At 43.8% G+C, this 18,196-nt stretch overlaps 1 protein-coding gene across 4 annotated transcripts in view; it reads left to right on the top strand.

The window, feature by feature from the left end:
- The first annotated feature begins 247 nt into the window (after positions 1 to 247).
- Positions 248 to 18,196, top strand: part of PCMTD1 (protein-L-isoaspartate (D-aspartate) O-methyltransferase domain containing 1) — a 140,276-nt gene continuing 122,327 nt past the window's right edge. For 3 of the 4 annotated variants that reach the window (XR_014326872.1, XM_082858760.1, XM_082858759.1), the window contains exon 1: positions 306 to 412. The gene's annotated coding sequence lies outside the window, so the exon portion shown is untranslated. Of the gene's footprint in view, positions 413 to 18,196 lie in introns of all 4 variants that reach the window. The other variant, XM_082858761.1, reaches the window with a different exon arrangement.

Below are 18,196 nucleotides of genomic sequence, written 5' to 3'. Positions count from 1 at the left end.
CGGGGAGGCGCGGGGGGAGGGCGGTGGCGGCGGCGGCGGCTACGCGGCGGCTGCTCTCGCGGGATCTCTCTCTGCCTCCATGTTTTCGGGCTCCGTAGAGATCTCGCGTGGTTTGGGCTAGGGGCGGGGCGAGTCGAGGGGCGGAGTCGGATGGGGCGTCCCCGGGCCTTGTTGATTTCAGCGTCCTCGCGGCGGCCCTCGCGCCCGCCGCCGTCCGCGCATGCCCGGTCCCCGCCGGCTCGGAGGCTGCGGCGCTCGGGCTTCCCCAACCAGCGTCCGGGCTCCGCCCCTCCCCCCGGCGGCGGCGGCGGACGTGTTGTTTTGGCGGCGGCGCCGGCTGCCGCGGAGCCCGCCGAGTCCCAGCGCCTCACCTGCGCCCGCTGCGGCGGGCCCACCGACCGCCTCGCCACAGGTAAGGCAGTCGCCTCGGGCTGGGGGCGGGGTCGGGGGCCAAGGGGCCGGTAGGGCCGAAGGGGGCCGAGGGATTGAGGGAGTCAGGGGGTGGTCGGGGGCCGGGAGGGAGGGAGGTCTGGGCCGGGCGGCCGAGGGTTCGGGGGAGGCTGGGCCCGGGGTTGGAGGCGGGTCTGGGGCCTGGAGGTCGGAAGGGCCGCGGGGCCGGGGTCGGAGGCCGGGAGGTCGGAAGGGCCGAGGGGCCGGAGGTCGGGGCCGGCGGCTGAGGGTTCGAGGGGGCCTGGGTGCTGAAGGGAGGCTGGCGGCCGCGGGGTCCAAGGAGGTGGAAGGGCCGGGGGGCCGGGCCCGGGCCCCGCCGCCGCGACTTTGTTGTTGTCGGCTTCGGAGGAGGCGGACCTGCCCGCGGCGCCTCGCGCGGCTTCGGCGCTGCGGCTGGCGGGGCTCTCGGGGGCTGGAGCGGCGCCGCCTTTTCTCGTTTTCGGGTCTTGGTTGGGCGGTTACTGCTGTAGAGTGCGGGCTCGTCCACCGCCGGAGTAGAGGGGACCCAGGCGTGGAACCACACGGGGAGAAATTTTGCGAATCCAATTATTTTTTTGTTTGTTCCCCGCTTCCAGAACTGTGTTTCCATGTGTCCTCTTCTTAAAATTTAGAGATCCTGTGTTTTTTATATTACACATTGGCATCCTTTGGGTACGGAGGAGGAAGTACGGTCTTCCCGATAGTTTTTGCTCTTAGTTTGTTATGTATCATTGTTGCAGAAGTACTATGTGCTCTTTAAGGAAACACAGCGCAGCCGCACAGTGACGAAGTGTGTCCTCCCGCCGCGCCGGCCTCCCCCCCATCTCCCCCGCGCCCCCCCCCCCGCTTACTGCCCAGGGGAACCAGTCTGCGAGTGTGGTGTTTAGCCATTAAGGATTTGTCTGTGCGTGTAATAAATACGGTTTAAAAACACAGTTGTCACGTTATTGTAAATCGACTATACTTCAATAAAACAAAAAGAACAAAATTGGGATCATATATAGTATATAGTTCTTATTGGCCAGTTCTACTCATGGTTGTTTCTCCATTTTATGACATACCTCATTCTTTTAAAAACATACAGAGCTCTATTTTAATCGATGAACATTGTCGTCCATAGTTGTATAATCATTTAGCTTTTAGTTAGCTTTTAATAAGGTCTACAAACTAATGTTTTGAAACGTAATGTGGTAGAACTTTCAGAATGTCTGCCAGTTGGGGATACTTACATATTAGGAAGTTGAGTAATATGTTTACATAGAGCTTAATGGTAGCTTTCAGGAGGCCTGGGTGACTTCATAATGCAGGTTACTAAAATACTTCATTTTTTGTTTTTTTAAGTGCATTTTTCAGAGTAAACTTAAATTCCATATGCTCAGTTGAAAACAGATTCAGTCCCTCAAATGTGAACTGGCCCCTGTGTGACGAAGAGGTAAAGGTAGGAGGCCAGTGGCCCGCAGGTTTGTGTCTCAGGCAGGTAAAGCGTAGGGAGTAAGCTGTTAAGTGGAGGGATGAGAGCAGCTGCTTACTATTCAAGAGGACGGGGAACTAGGGACTCTACTACACTTGATACTTCTGCGTGCAGAACTGGAGGCTTCGTTGATCTAATCACCGCCTTGTATCTATTAAAAATGTGCTGTGCGTTCATCTTGGTGCTGGCTTCCAGGGAAAACAACTGAGTAAGGTCATCACAGAGAACCATCTGGTTCTCAACATGTATAGCCTGAAATCTGAGGCCCAGTCTTGTAGCATTTTATTTTTCAGGAAACTGTTTAGAAGGAATAAAAAACATCCGTGGCCTTTTTAGTTATCCTTGCTGGTAGTGGAATGCGCTTTCTTATGTATTTCTCACAACATAGGTGGCAGTCTCTCCACTATATGAATTTTTAAACAGAGGCTCTGAGAGATTAAACTGGTGAAGACCCCGCTGCCTTTTCAGTGGTGCTGACTGCATTAGACTCAGGCATGCTTCAGGCTTCAGACCTGCACCCAAGAACCTGTTTTTGCTCTCCTGTGCTGCCCCCCATTAATGAAAATGACCTCACAGAGTTACTGAACTTAGAGTTTCCTTCTCTTTTTTGGCTTGGAAACGTTCCTTACAAATACAGACATAAATATAATTGTATGTATTGAAAAATAATCTAAAGGATAATTAGTGTGAAACTCTAACAATATCTATTTATTTTTATTTTTGGCTGCTTTGGGTCTTTGTTGCTGTGCACAGGCTTTCTCTAGTTGCGGCGAGCGGGGGCTACTCTTCGTTGCGGTGTGCAGGCTTTTCATTGCGGTGGCTTCTCTTGCTGCAGAGCACGGGCTCTAGGCACACGGGCTCAGTAGTTGTGGCACGTGGGCTCAGTAGTTGTGGCTTACAGGCTTAATTGCTCCGCGGCATGTGAGATGTTCCTGGACCAGGGCTCGAACCCGTGTCCCCTGCATTGGCAGGTAGATTCTTAACCACTGCGCCACCAGGGAAGTCCCTCTAATGATATCTTTTAGATGAGGCTTCTGATGGTGTATTATTAAAATATTGAATTTCTTGAGGTGATGCCATTAAGCAAGTAGATGGGGGATTGTGTTACTCTAGTTTTCAGTCACTCCATTTGATGCCATGCAAAATTTGGATGTCATAGTGAATTGTAGCTCTTACAGATGCTTTTATTCCTTATAGACTAGTTTCATTTAGTATTTTTATGAACACCATTACACTCTTTGTAAACTAATATGATGAAAACAGTACAAAGAGCATCCTAAAAAGATTAAAATTTGCTTATTTATTTTGGCCGCCTAAAACTGCATCATGACAGGCAGTTTAATAGAGTGTATGTCATAATGTTATGGTTATTGATCTGTTTTGGTTTTCCAGCAGATGTGACAACTGTGTGGTTTAAAGAAATATAGCACGTACTGAAGTTAAAGTATGATCAGTTGTAATATGTATTTGAGAAGAAACCCACGTATAGGAAAATATTTGAGCTTTTTTTTCTTGGCATTTGTTAAGGATGGTAATTAGATTCACATTTAAATGGCATATCTGCCATCACTTGTCTCTTGGACAACTTACACTGGATGTGAGTGGGTGTTATAGTTGTGGGATACAAAAAAACAATTCAGCACTAGCAAGATGTCTTTAGAATATGTTAGGACTTTCAGCTGTTGGAGGATGGGGAATCCAATTCTGTGTGTGCATAGTCTCAAAAATTAATAAGAGAGATCTTATGGCTCACGGGGAGAAGAAATACAATTTTCCAGTTTAGCCTAAAAATCCTTTTGGGGCGGCATACATTTATGAGTAGCCGTCAATAAACTATTTAGGGCCTATGAATGGTAACAAAAGCGTCAGCTATGATCTAGAGTTTAAAATCTACATGAGATTTAAAAGCTAAGTATGAAAGAACTCTTGTGGAATTGCCTAAAGGACCTGTTTCCTGATAGCTCTGTTTCTAGGGAGAAAATAGTTAAGATGCAAGAGAGGCCAAAAGAGAGGGGAGATAATCTGAGCGTTGGCCCTCAGAGTAGACAGAGGGAAAGGGGACCCCTCAAAGAGTCAGCGCCGTGGTTGGAGGTCAAGGGAGATAAGAACTTAAAAGTTATAGTTCTTTGAGATACTGAAAAAAAGTCTAATTACGATTATTATCCTGTGGTAGCTGTGTCCTGCTGGGGGTTGAATTGGAATAATTAACACTTTGCAGTAACGGGCGGGCTCTTGTAAACCTGTAATAACCACAGTGCAGTAAGTCAGTTCAGTGTATAACCTCAAGTGCAGTGAGCATCTGAGAGCTGTGGACTGTGAAGTGTCGTAAGGCCCTTGTCTTCCCTGTTCCTGCTACAGGCCAGCACCTTGGACTTACGTACAGGTGTTACCTGAGATACAGTTCCCGTCTCCCTTTTTTGGAGCTGTGTTTTCTCCTTTCTGGCCGCCTCAGGCCCCTGGATCCCCCTGTTCATTCCCTCTTTGCTGAGGTCCCAGTTTGCATCACCAGCTTCATTTTATTTCCAGAGCTTCAGACCTGCCTTCTGTTGTTTTCCTTGACAGACTCTTTAAAGTGCTGTCATTTTGTTATCTTGAATCAAATAGATTCAGAATTGAAGTGTTTTCCTTGCAAAGTGAATTCTTTTTCCTTCATTTACTTGTTTGTATTAGTGATCCTCACATTTTCTTAGTCATCTAGACTCAAAATCAAAGGACACCTTTGACACTTGGCCCCTTCTTATAAATGATTTGTCATTTTATTGCATGTGGTTCCTGATTCTCCTGCCTCTTTTCCATTTTCCCAGCAGTTAAGTAATTTTAATCCCTTTGCTTCAACTGCCATTAACAGGAGTCGTCCCGAATCTCTAGGTTTTACCATCCCATCATGTTTGCTGCTATCAAATTAATTGTACTAAATGCAGCCCTGATCATTTTTTTCCCCTGCTTGCAAACAAAACAAAACCCCAAAACTTACGGAGTGTTTCTTCTGACAGCCACTGTGCCGGGTGCTTTGTGTCATTTGGTCCTCGTAATAGTTTTATTTTGTAGGTACTGTTATGCCACTTTACAGAGGAAGAAATCGAGAGTTCATGAGCCTGAGGGAGTTGCTAGTGGGTAGGTGAACTGGAGTTGGAATCCCAAGCATGTCTTCCAATTTTGTGTTCTTGACCTTTGTGCCTGCACCGCGTGGCTCCTGATCGACTCTGGAATACAGTCCTTGTTCTTCACCTTTGCCTTTTCAAAACTGCATTACTTGGCCCCAGCGCTCCTCCTCCAATTGGTTCCTTGTTTTATTCAAACTTCTGGTTTCTTATGCATTTTCTTTCGGAGTTTCCTCCCTTTCCTGTCTCTGCTCTTTGAGGCCCTCCTTGTGGAAGGCTTGCTGATGCGCTGTATTTTGCTAGGGCTCCTCTTCCCCGCCTGCGAGTAAGGTCTCCTCTCATTCATATTATAGTTGCTTAACCTTGTGATGAGAACTTTCTACTCTGAATTTGTTTTTGAGTACTCTAACAGTTGTAATTGGATTAAAAAATGCTCGAAAACAGAAACCGTGTGTTGTGGACGCTCAGGAGATGGGTGTGAATGAATATGAAAATGATCTCTGGTCACCTGCCCTGTTAATGGCAATTTAAGTAGTATTTGACTTTAGTTGGTAGATGACACCCAATAGTTTATTGGAGTTTTTAATTTTGTGTATGTGACAAAACCAGGTTTTCTTGTTGTAGGCTATCAAATGAGTTCAATTTTCAGATTCATTTCTAGGTAATTATGATAAGTTGTTTTTTCTTAAAAATTCAGTTTTTTTTTGTATGCATGTGTCTGAGTTATTGACAATTGTACATATGTATAATATATGTATATAAATTCTTAAAATTAATGGTTTGATATTTGAATTCTTTTCGTTGCGGTTAAATTAGACATATTGTCAAATGAACTACAATGTTCTCATAAGCTTTCTGGCCTCACACCTTTCTCTGTGCTTATGTAGATACGGGCCTATCCTGCAGTGTCATTTATTCCTTTTTTGTGACACCAGGAAGCTCCAAAGTTTTGGTCAGCTGAAATGCCCTCACACAGATTATACATAAGTCTGCTTCCTGAAGAGTTCATGTGAAATATCAGATTATTTTGAATCTATCAAGGTTAATGGTTACCATGCAAAGGTTAAAATTTTATATTTCTCTTATATCTGCCTCTGCATTTTGTATTATAGTGTAAGTAATACAATATAAGTATTATATTAAGTAATTAGTTTCTGCTTTATCGTATAAAAATATAATCCTTTCTGTTAGGAGTTGAGAATGTAGGATATCTTGGTGATGGTGATGGGGGACACATTTGGGGTTTCTTTTTGGAATACTAAATGCATGATTATAAGAGTGAGATTGATTCTCAGACTAATTATTAGTCTTCCTGCTCTCGACTTCATAAAGGATTAAAGTAATCACAAATACTTCTCTAAAGATAAAAGTTGTAAGCAAGTTTAAAATAAATGATTTTGAAAATAGGTACTGCAGTCACATGGTTCAAGGTTTAAGTGCTGTGAGAAGTTTCTAGCCTGAAGATGACTCCTCAGGCTGCCCTTTTTCCCCGCTGGGATGTAGCCACTTATCTCTGGAATGATACAAAAGAAACTATTTGTATGCGAGTAAATTTGAATAAATACTCTTCTTCTTTCCAGTTAGAATGAGGCTCATTGCAAACAGTTTCACTTGCATTTTTCACTGAGTGTATCTCAATATTCCATAACAGTAAAGAATTTCTTCATTCTTTAAAAAAACCTTTTTGCAGCCTCAAAGTATCTGCTATATATTGCTACATATGTAGATGGTATGTATTATCATTTATTTAACCTTATTCCCTACTGATGGACATTTAGATTGTTTCCAGTTTTATACTGTTACACCCATTGAGGCACCCGTTTGAAGGAAGAGAAATAAAAAGTAGATCTTTCTCTCTAGGGAAAAATAAAAATTGAAAACTGAAATGGATGTTTCTTGGGGAATGAAATGGTTTCCTTTTCAGGCCTGATGATGACTGGTGAGAGAAGGATGGGCCATGTGAAGATGCTTACTGGAGTCCCTGGTGACTGTGGGCGGAAGAGTAGGAATGGCAGTGGCAGTGGTGATTGGCCGCAGCTCCCAGGGCCAGTGTCCGCTCCGCGCGAGGCCACCTCTGCCTGCGGTTAGAAGTTCTGTACTTGGAAAGGGTTCTCCATATCTGGAAACTCGTCTCTGGGACTGTGGCCTGTAATAGTATATTTAACATAGGAGATCTGTTCAGGGAATGAACTAAGATCCCTGGGTGTCATCTAGAAGGAAATGTCATGGCCAATAATACAATATATTTTATGAGGTCATTGAATTTTTTACTGTAGTGTTATTGTATGTTCAGGTGTAAGATTTAAACTACTGAAATAAATGAAGTTTAACAAATTCCTCCTTCAGCAAACCTCTGTCATCCACATCTGTTCCTCATGGGTTGTTTGGGTAATAATGGCTTTTTAACAGTGTGGTGTGAATCCTTTCAGACTTTATGTATAAACAGAAATAACATTCATGTATCTTAAAAATGTCAGTCAGAAATCTATTGAATAACAAGTCACGGTAAGAATAATGAAAAGTCAGAATTGAATGTGATAACAAGTGAATAAGGTGATGATGGGATGTCAGGTAAATAATGAATGCACTTTGATTCCTTCTGACCAAGGGTGCTATAAATACAGACTGTCATTGTATACAAGTGTAACAGCTGCTAAAGTTGTGTAGCTGGTCTATCAGGTTACTCCTAACAAGTCATTTAAGGTTTCCCAAGCTGTGCCTTTTTTTTGTTTGTTTTTTAAACGTAGTAGATATGGCTTACTGAACAGGATGAGTTATCTTTTCTTTGTTATTTTTCAGTAATTCTGTCCTAAATATGGGATTTGAGTGTTTTTCTGATAGGCGTCAAAAAATGGGTTTTTTAGGTGTTTGGTAGCTATGTCATTTCTCTTTATGCTGGTACTGTATATGCTGCCTGGGTCCACATGGCTCAGGTTTTTGTAACAAGGATTTGTTTGCACTGACTCATTTCTGAACACCTATGATTCTCTTTTGGTCACTTATACACACTTTCCTGGCCATCGTAGAAATAATAGGTAAAAAGGTCATTTGTCTTTGTTCATCTCCAGATCCTGCCACATATAATAGCAGTAAGAATTCCTTGTAGAAAGACTAGAAAATATGGATAAAAAAGAAACAGATTGTCGGGAATGTAATCACCCGGGGTGTGTGTCCTCTAGTTAATTCTGAGAGATTTCTGTATTAATGAGAACACCAACTAGAAAAGCCCAGCTTTATAAATCCTGCTGCCATATAAGGCAAATACATTTGGTGATAGAAGCATGGAAAATGTGAGTGCTTGAATTTTCTCTGACCTGGATGCTTTGCCAGGTGACCAAGGCTGTGGTAGGGCCTCAGCTTAGCATGTCAGGTGATTTGTGCATGAACGGCCAAGTGCCGAGTGGTTTAGCTGTTGGTGATGGGAGCCCCACGTGTGTCAGTAGGTGGGTTAGTATATCCACCTCTATTGCTGTTCCTGGTTTAATAATTCAGAGCTTTTATTCTGATTGTGTATCATTGTATTTTTGTAATCGTCTTTAAAATACTGGATCTTAAGTTTATTAGAAAGAAATATTTAGAAATGCCATAGCTCAAAAACAAACACAAAATGAGCCTTTCTTTGTTTGACAGTATTTCGAAGAATGGTGTATTTTATCCCTGTGACCCCTGTGAGTCCTGGTACTCTTAGTCTCCTGTTTGCATTCTAGTCTCTTTTTAAAAATTAATCAATTAATTAATTAATTTTTGGCTGCATTAGGTCTTTGTTGCTGCACGCGGGCTTTTCTTTAGTTGCAGCGAGCGGGGGCTGCTCTTCGTTGCGGTGCGCGGGCTTCTCATTACGGTGGCTTCTCTGGCTGTGGCGCATGGGCTCTAGGTGTGCCGGCTTCAGTAGTTGCAGCACAGGGGCTCGGTAGTTGTGACTCGCAGGCTCTAGAGCGCAGGCTCAGTAGTCGTGGCTCACGGGCTTAGTTGCTCCGCAGCATGTGGCATCTTCCTGGACCAGACCTCGAACCCGTGTCCCCTGCATTGGCAGGCGGATTCTTAACCGCTGCGCCACCAGGGAAGCCCCCTGCATTGTAGTCTCTTGATGACTAGAGTGGATTTTTAAATTCATGGTCACCTTGATACTCAAATATAAGAGCAGATTTTGGAACACATGAAGGTAGTTACTACAGTTTTAGTTTTAAGAAAAAGCCTGGCAGTGGTCTGTAGTGATTTAACATGTATTGTAAATACCATTGTGAAAGAATTACTTCAGATACTTCTAAACCATTTTAATGGTTTAATGGATTTGACTTTTTTCCTGCAAATAGAGTGATTTTGAACCTTTATTCTTTTATGAACCAGAGAAATTAGAAATGGCAAAAGAAAGATTTAGGCTTTTCTGCAGTGATTTATATAAATATCTGTATTGTAACTGTTCCTGAAATTGGTTTGATTCTGATGGAAAGGGAGAGATCACCATGGTCTTAAACTAGTTGAGCCACCTTATTGTTTATGGCAAAAAAGCTTTTTGTAAGCTTTCTGTTTCTTGTTAAGGGCTTGTTCAGCTGTCACTGTTTAATAATCCTTGGTTTTATTGTGCCTAGATAGTACATCCTGTATGTATTTGGGGCCACACCTGCATATGCACGTGCGCATGGACATCCGCGGCGCACGGCTCCAGGAGGCCCCATTCACACAGACACAGTGTGATTGCCATTCCCTGCGCTGCCTCAGGAAGTCTCCTGTGTGTGACGGATGCTCCCTGGAACGGTGCAGTACGAGATGCTAATATCTTGGTGCTTTAACATTTTCACACTTTTGTATAACTTTCCCTTCATTTAATCTTTTCAACAGCCTTGTCAAAGAGTGTCTTGTGTGGTGAGTATCATTAGTCTCATTTTATAGATGCATGAACTGAGATTCAGAGTTAGTTCCTTTTCCTGAGTCTGCTGAATCTGCTTTCTTTCCTGTGAAAGAATCTGCAGTCTTTAAGGACAGAGGGCTTGGTGTGAGAATAGACCTAGAACTCAGAGCCCATTCTGCCTCCTAAGGAAGTTAGGTCATCCCTTTGCTTGGAAGTAATACTATTGCACGGGGTTTTGTTAAGATTAAATGAATTAAAATGGCACCGCTTTATATGCAGTAAATGCTCAACTAATGAAAGTTGCACTAATGATAAAGGTAGTAATGCTTTATGAGTCACACACTGCTTTTCAAGTATCATGAGATCAGTCGTCACTCGGCAGAGCGAGGGACTCGCACAGCAGTAGTGTCCATTTAAACGAGAGGCTAGCCTTGGGAGCAGCCTCGCGTCAGTATTGTGTGGGGGGTCAGGAGTAGCCAGGGAGCCGGGGCGCGGTCGCTGGGGAGCCACCTTAGGCTCGCTTGTCTTCCGTTCGTTTTTAGTGATAACACGCAAAGCACCACCTGTAGGGCAGTCTGTTTTTAAAAGGGTGCTCCCTCTTGAGGCCAACCTGGAATCATACTGCATTAAAGTTTGAGCAGTTTTGAATCTGCTGCAAAAATCCTGACAAGTACCAACAGCTGAGAAAAGGTGCCAGCTCTCACGTACAGGGTCTTAACTCACGCTGAACTGAATTTTTGTCAGCCCTCAGAATGAATCTGTGCAGTGGCTTCCCACTGTCCTAAAAGTAATTGAGGAATTGAGCAGGGTTGAGCCCTAAGTGGTTTTGAGCTTAGGCACAGCTTCGCCCAGTGGTGTAACATATTAGGGATGCTCGAGTTTTTTTGTGATACTGCTCCAGGGTTATAGGACTGGGCATACGTTTTCATTTATAAGAAAAAATGATTACATGCCTTAAGAATAACCAAATCAAAAAATTGATGGTTTTATTTGTTGCAGTGTTTCCAGTTAGTGCTTCAAATTGATTTTCAGGGTCATCTTTAAAGTCCTTGTATAGTCGTCTGCAGTATAGTCGTTGTTTCAGGGGACTTTGGGTTGTCTTGGTGTGGCCGTACCTTGTCTGTAAGAGAAAATGACTTCCGTGTTCCGTCAGGACCACGAGCTCTCTTGCCGCCGATTATCCTTGTGATCTCTTATTTTGTTTCCTGTGTCTTGGTGAGTAGAATGGATTCAGGCCCCAAGTGTACAGATTTAATTCCCTGTGGAGCAGCATTTGGTTGTAGACTTCGGGCAGTGTGATAGACAGATAATGCCCTCTTCCCCAGGGTGTTCATGCTTTAATTCCTGGACCCTGTCAGTGTGTTACCCTGTATGGCTCAGGGGAATTAAGGTTGCTAATTAGCTGACTTTGATAGGGAGAGTGTCCTGTATTACTGTGATGGGCCCAGTGTGATCACAGGGTTCCTTAGAAGTGGAAGAAAGAGGCAGAGTGAGGACTCAGCCTGACGTGGCTGGCTTTGAAGATGGAGAAAAGGGTCATAAGCCAAAGAAAGCAGACGGACACTAGACTTTTGAAAATGCAAGAGTAACCCCCCCTTAGAGCCTCCAGAAAGGAATGCAGCCCTGCCTGCACCCTGATCTTAGCCCAGTGAGACCTGTGTTAGACTCTGATCTCTGGGACTGTAATATAATGAACCTGTGTGGTTTTAGGCAGTTTCATTTGTGGTAATTTGTTAAGGCAGTGATAGAAAATGTATACAGGTAATAATAACACATTGTGATCATTTGATTCCTTAGTGAAGTGATTGCTAAGCAACCCCTTCCCCCAACAGAATATTTAGATGACATTACAAAGCTGATAAAAAACTAGTACTGCTGTGTTTATTTTTATTAAAAAAATTTTTTTAAAGGCTTGATTTAGAGCATTTATATTAGTGTCATTTTTATTTATTTATTTATTTTTGGCTTTGTTGCTGCGCTGGGGCTTTCTCCAGTTGCAGAGAGCGGAGGCTACTCTGTCGCGGTGTGCGGGCTCTAGGCGTGCGGGCTTCAGTAGTTGTGGCACACGGGCTCAGTAGTTGTGGCTCGTGGGCTCTGGAGTGCAGGCTCAGTAGTTGTGGCTCGTGGGCTCTAGAGCGCAGGCTCAGTAGTTGTGACGCATGGGCTTATTTGCTCCACGGCATGTGGGACCTTCCCGGACCAGGGCTCGAACCCGTGTCCACTGCATTGGCAGGCGGATTCTTAGCCACTGTGCCCCCAGGGAAGTCCTACTGCTGTTTTTAAATGGGGGTGGTCTTGAGCCCTGCCAGGGGGGATTTTCTCTCATTTTTGTAGCATCCTGGAGGTACCTCTGAGTTTTTGGAACTTCGTTCCGTTTTTAATGACAAAAGTGGTGTATTGGGTAGGTGAGTCAGAATGGTGTACAGATGCTGTTGAAGTTGGGAGAACCACAAGTATGAAGACCGTCTTGAAGTTAGTTGTAGTACTCTAGCTAAAGTTGATAAGGATGGTGACAGAATGGAATTTTCACTGAGAGCGGTGGGAGTAATTGAAGCGAGTAGCTGCCCTGCAGGGTGAGGGCTGTGTAGAAGGCTTTGGGTGTATTGTGTTTGAAGTGATGGTGGGGACCTCTGGCCCTGTGAAATTAATCTAGTAATTTATTAAATGCACTGGAAAATTTGTACTGAAGAGGAGGGTGACTTTGAATCAGCAGAGCAAGAGAAAGGAGTAATACATACCTGCCCTCAAAAGCCTGAGGCAGTACGTTGGAGGAAGGCATGGACAAAATTCACAGCTGTTTAAGTCGCTTTTCTGGCAGATAGAAGCTGGGGTCCTTGTGAGTTTGCTACATGGAATCCTTCCAGTTTGGGGGAAGGAGTCTTATATTTGAAGAAGTTGTATATACTCTTTGTTCTCAGTAGGAAAGAAAGACTATCCCTCTGCATTCACTGTAAATAGACATAAGTAAATTTCTACCCTAGGCTCCCCTGCTGTAAAAAATGGAAAAATGACAGTAAGGTAGTTGGATAAGGTAAATTATTAGAGATTATTATTTTTGGAATTTTTTTTTTTTTTTTTTTTTTTTTTTTTGCGGTACGCGGGCCTCTCACTGTTGTGGCCTCTCCCGTTAGGAGCACAGGCTCCGGACGCGCAGGCTCAGCGGCCATGGCTCACGGGCCCAGCCGCTCCACAGCAAGTGGGATCTTCCCGGACCGGGGCACGAACCCGTGTCCCCTGCATCGGCAGACGGACTCCCAACCACTGCGCCACCAGGGAAGCCCGAAAATATTTTTGTTCTTCCAGAACACATATACCTCCCCACACAACACACATTAAAATAAAACCAAATGCTCTGTAGAAGCATAAGGATGTCTTTCTGGCTAGTCCTGCTCTTCTCTGGTGTTCAGTGTATTGCATTTTTAGGGCACAGCTGCAACGTTTTTATGGCTTATTTACCATTTTTTACTGTTGCTTTCTTCCAAAATTATTTTCTGCAAAATGAGTAATACCACAAATCCATTGAATTCTTTAGGGCCTGTTTGTATACTTAGTTTTCCCTCTGTGTTCCTACAACTCTGGGACTGCATTTTCCAATAGATGTTTTTTGATGGTCTTGTCTTCTTTCGATTTGAAATGCCACTGGCTAGAAAAAGTAACCTTTACTATTGCTTATCTCTGGCATTTGTTTCAAGAATTTGGCTTTGCTGTTTCCCTGTTCCTTCATTCCTTTGTGGGTCTCTATTTTTAGCCTGCCTACCATGTCTACATGAAATTTAATGAGTTTTTCATTGGTTTTATTTTGTCCTTTTCCAGGTGTGCTAATAATTATTGAAGTCTATACAGGGGAAACAAGGGAACCAGAAAGCTGTTGTGTTTCAGTTAACAAGCTCATGTTTAAGCTGACTCCCAGTAGCTGAGGCTCCCAGGCATCCTTCTGTCTAAGAGTGTGACCCAGTGATGGATCTCCTGAGAAGGAACTTTAATTAATTAATTAAGTTTTGGCTGTGTTGGGTCTTCGTTGCTGCGCCTGGGCTTTCTCTAGTTGCGGCGAGCGGGGGCTTCTCTTGTTGTGGAGCACGGGCTCTACGCGTGCGGGCTTCAGTAGTTGCGGCTCGTGGGCTCTAGAGCGCAGGCCCAGTAGTTGTGGTGCATGGGCTTCGTTGCTCTGCGGCCTGTGGGATCTTCCTGGACCAGGGCTCGAACCCGTGTCCCCTGCATTGGCAGGTGGATTCTTAGCCATGGCTCCCCCAGGAAAGTCCCCCTGAGCAAGAGCTTTAAGATGGCAGAATTGGCGCCTGCTGCCCTCAGACTCCTAGTTGCTGTTGGCCGTCTAACTTCCCTTTGTGATCACGGTGGACAGCTCTCATAGCACAGAAAAGCTGGTGACAAGTGTTTAACATTTTGCCAAGAAACTAAGATAAAACACAATCACATACTTAGAAGTTTTAAAAAGGGGTGGTCGTTGCAGGATATAGCAACTCACGTCAGATCCATGGGACTGTGGGTGTTTTGGCTGGCATAGTATCAGGGTCTCGTGTATCCTCAGTTCATTTTACTGCCTAACTGTCTTTCGTTCTCTGATGGACCTGAATGTAGTCTTTCTGGTTTTCAGGTTTGTATGAGTCTAGTTCGTACAGGAAAGGAAAAACCACACGGTACTTTGAACAGGGAAAGTTTAATGTGAAGAATTGTTAGCTGTAATGGGATTGGCTAGTAAGTAAAGAGAGCCCTGAAGAATATAGAAACGGTATGAGGAGCAGCCACTGCTCCTGGGCTGGGATTGAGCGCTCCAGGAAGAGGCCCGCCTGGCGCCGAGACCCAGGCCTTGTTGGGAGCGTGTCTGGCTCATTGGATGGCAGAAAAGTTGCTCTGGTGCCTCCTTGATGGAATTTTCTAGAAATTTGCTCTCTGGGGTATGAGGCAAAAATGCTAGAGAGGTGTTTCACCAGAGGCTGCCTTCCGCAAAGTGGCTAGGGCAGCCTCTGAGGGAGCCAGGTGCCGGGAACCCTCTTGCTCTGTGGGAGCCCGCCGAGACATGGCTGCGCTGTCCAAGGTCAGGAGCCCTCAGGAGGAGTGAGGTGGAAAGCCCGGGCGAGGGGCTGAGAGGGACAGGAGGAGGGGCAGAGTAAGGGGGTGAAGACTTGTTCGTGGGACCTGTTCAGTCTGGGAAGAAAGTGGTACTGGCGGGTGTTAGCAAATTGTGGCCCGTGGGTTAAACTGGGCACGCTGTCTGTTTTTGTGTAGCCTGCAAACTAAGAAGGGTGTTTACATTTTCAGATGGTTGGAAAAATACTAAGAGTACTGTTTCATGATGTGAAAATTCTATGTAATTCAGGTTTCAGGGGTCCATAAATAAAATTTCTGGGACATAGCCACACTATTTGATTTATAAGTTGTTTGTAGCTGCCTCTGCTCTGGAAGCACACAGTTCAGAAGTTGTGATGGAAACTATGGCTTGCAAATCCTAAAATACTTGCTCTCTGACCTTTTATAGAAAAAGTTAGCTCAAGGACTGGGGACACTGAAGGTTAAGTATAGTGGTAGAAGGATCAGCAAATTAGATGCAAGGTGTGCCTGGAGAATGAAATAAGGATTCCCAGGGGCAGTGGGTGGGCAGGTCCTCAGACATGAGACAGTTGCTGTTGTTGGAGTTGTGGTGCTTGTTGAAGGTGCCCAGGATGATGGTGAGAGCTGGCGGCAGAGAACCTGCAGCTGAGGTGCCAGAGTCCCCACTGACACGGGGGGAGTGGACACCTCAGGGTCCTTAGTGTGCGGATGGGGAGATCAGTGTGCACAGATAGGAGAGTGGAGTGGGAGGTAGAAATGCACAACGTCTTCCGCACCTTTTCCAACAAGAGTGAAAAGCAGTTGCCGACAATCTTCTAGGCCTTCTTAAACACGGAAGACTAGGTATGTATATGTGTTTTCTCTAGCTTCTTATTTTTATATGTGTGTGTGTATATATACATGTGTATGAGTACACACACACACATATATTTTATATGTATATATTTTTAACGCGTATCATGAGTTCACGTTGACTCCTCCAGGCCCATCCAGCTCACGAGATGTATCCTCGCAGTCTTGCCCCGATCTTTCCATGCTTTGGTTTCCCTCAGAAACACCATAGGGTTTTTGAGGTCTCATTGACAATTGGCACCTAACATCCACAGTATTTTATGTGTCTTTTTTATATTTTATTGCTAGATTTCTATACATATGATGAATGTTTCTTGAAATGGAAACATGTTCTTTTGTGAGAGGACCAAGTAGATCTATATTAAATCATAAAAACAGCTGTTGAGCACATGGTGCGTGTTATGGAAGGTCACAGGCAGTTTGCGCAGATTATCCCGTATATTTCTCACTAATCCTGAGGTAGTTATTATTAATATTGGGTTTACCATGTAGTAGCTGAGGCCTAGAGAGATGGATTGTGTCCTGAGGCCGCACAGCTGGGAAGCTGTACAATTGGGTTCCGACACAGAACCCACACAGTATCCTGTGAGCCTTTGTCTAAGTATAATTTTTATTTTAAAAGAGCACTTTCTGTTAGAATATGATTCATGATGAACATACAACTTGATGTGAAGTTATGGTTTGATATGCTAGTACTCATTCTACACATGGTCCCTGTAAGGGTAGCCAAGAGTAAAGCGAAATTAAGTTACGTTCCTGTTGATGTGGCTCCTGTCGAATTCTGACCAGAATCTCACGTTGCGGAGGGCTGTGACTCAGCACCGTAACCTCCGTGCCTATCAGAGTTCCTGAGACTAGGTTATCAGTTTTTGTTTATTAAATGAGGAAATCATCAAGTAAAGTCTTTTTGTGCAAAACACTTAAAAATTAAAATATCCAAATGTAAGGTAATACTATTTGCTTTGAGTAACTTTTTGTTGAGGGAACGTGTAGTGTTTTAAATACGCTATTAATAAACATGATTTTACTCACCCATTTTGACCACTGCTTATAGTTTGAAGACCGGTCTAATTTCATTTTAAAATGAAACGGTTTCTTACATTACTAGAGATCTTTAGTTCTGTAAATTCATTTTAGCCAAGTTAAAAGTAAATTTTAAACATTTTTTCTGAAAATATGCTAACTATTTAAGAGACCGATTTCCTTGAGCAGAGACTGTCTGTGTGCACTGAAGCCGTCCTTTGACATCCTTTCCTCAGTGTGCCTGTGTCGTGCTCATCTTGCCGGATTCGTGGTGAAGAAGTGTGCAGTGCAGGCTGGAGAGAGGTACTGAGCTCTAGTTGTAAAAGCTTTTGCAAGCATTTTGATTGCTTAGTTTGGACAGTTTTCTGAAAATGAGATTTATTAACTAAAGGAACCACGGATGACAAATGAATCATTTGAATTAAGGTGAAGCTCTTAGCACTCAAGTCAGAGCCCATGTGGCATTGTTATGATTGTCTTAGGACGACAGTTCATCTCTCAGAACTTCTTAAACTTTCTCTGGGTTGTGAGTAAAAATAAGGATAGAACTATTTGTCCCCATAAATGAAGCTATAGTATCAATGTGGTGTGTGTGTGTGTTTGCATTTCTCAAGGGTCTCAGACCTGCATTTCTAGTCATTGTATTTCTGATAATGTGAATATTAGTAGTGCATGACATAAGATCTATGAATAAGGCTGAAATATCTCTGTATTTAGGAAATCTAGAACAATTTACTCTTTCTCAGTTGGCTTTCTTCATTCATATGGTGCAGGTAATACCACCTGTTCTGAAATACCCTAAGGTAATTATGATATTATGTGAGTTGGTACTGAAATACAACAAGGTGTTTTTGTTTTATGCAGCTTTTACTAGTGTCTGTCTATAGATAAAGTGACCGTCATGGACTTCAGAAAGATGCCATTTTATAGAACTACCATACGACCTAGCAATCCCACTACTGGGCATATACCCTGAGAAAACCATAATTCAAAGAGTCATGTACCACGATGTTCATTGCAGCTCTATTTACAATAGCCAGGACATGGAAGCAACCTAAGTGTCCATCGACAGATGAATGGATAAAGAAGATGTGGCACATATATACAATGGAATATTACTCAGCCATAAAAAGAAACGAAATTGAGTTATTTGTAGTGAGGTGGATGGACCTAGAGTCTGTCATACAGAGTGAAGTAAGTCAGAAATAGAAAAACAAGTACTGTATGCTAACACATATATATGGAATCTAAGGAAGAAGAAGGAAAAAAAAAGTCATGAAGAACCTAGGGGCAAGACGGGAATAAAGACACAGACCTACTAGAGAACGGACTTGAGGATATGGGGAGGGGGAAGGGTAAGCTGTGACAAAGTGAGAGAGTGGCATGGACATATATACACTACCA

Source organism: Leucopleurus acutus, assembly GCF_964270905.1.
Source record: "Leucopleurus acutus genome assembly, chromosome: 17".
Taxonomy (NCBI): domain Eukaryota; kingdom Metazoa; phylum Chordata; class Mammalia; order Artiodactyla; family Delphinidae; genus Leucopleurus; species Leucopleurus acutus.
This window is presented reverse-complemented; position numbering and strand designations above follow the sequence as displayed.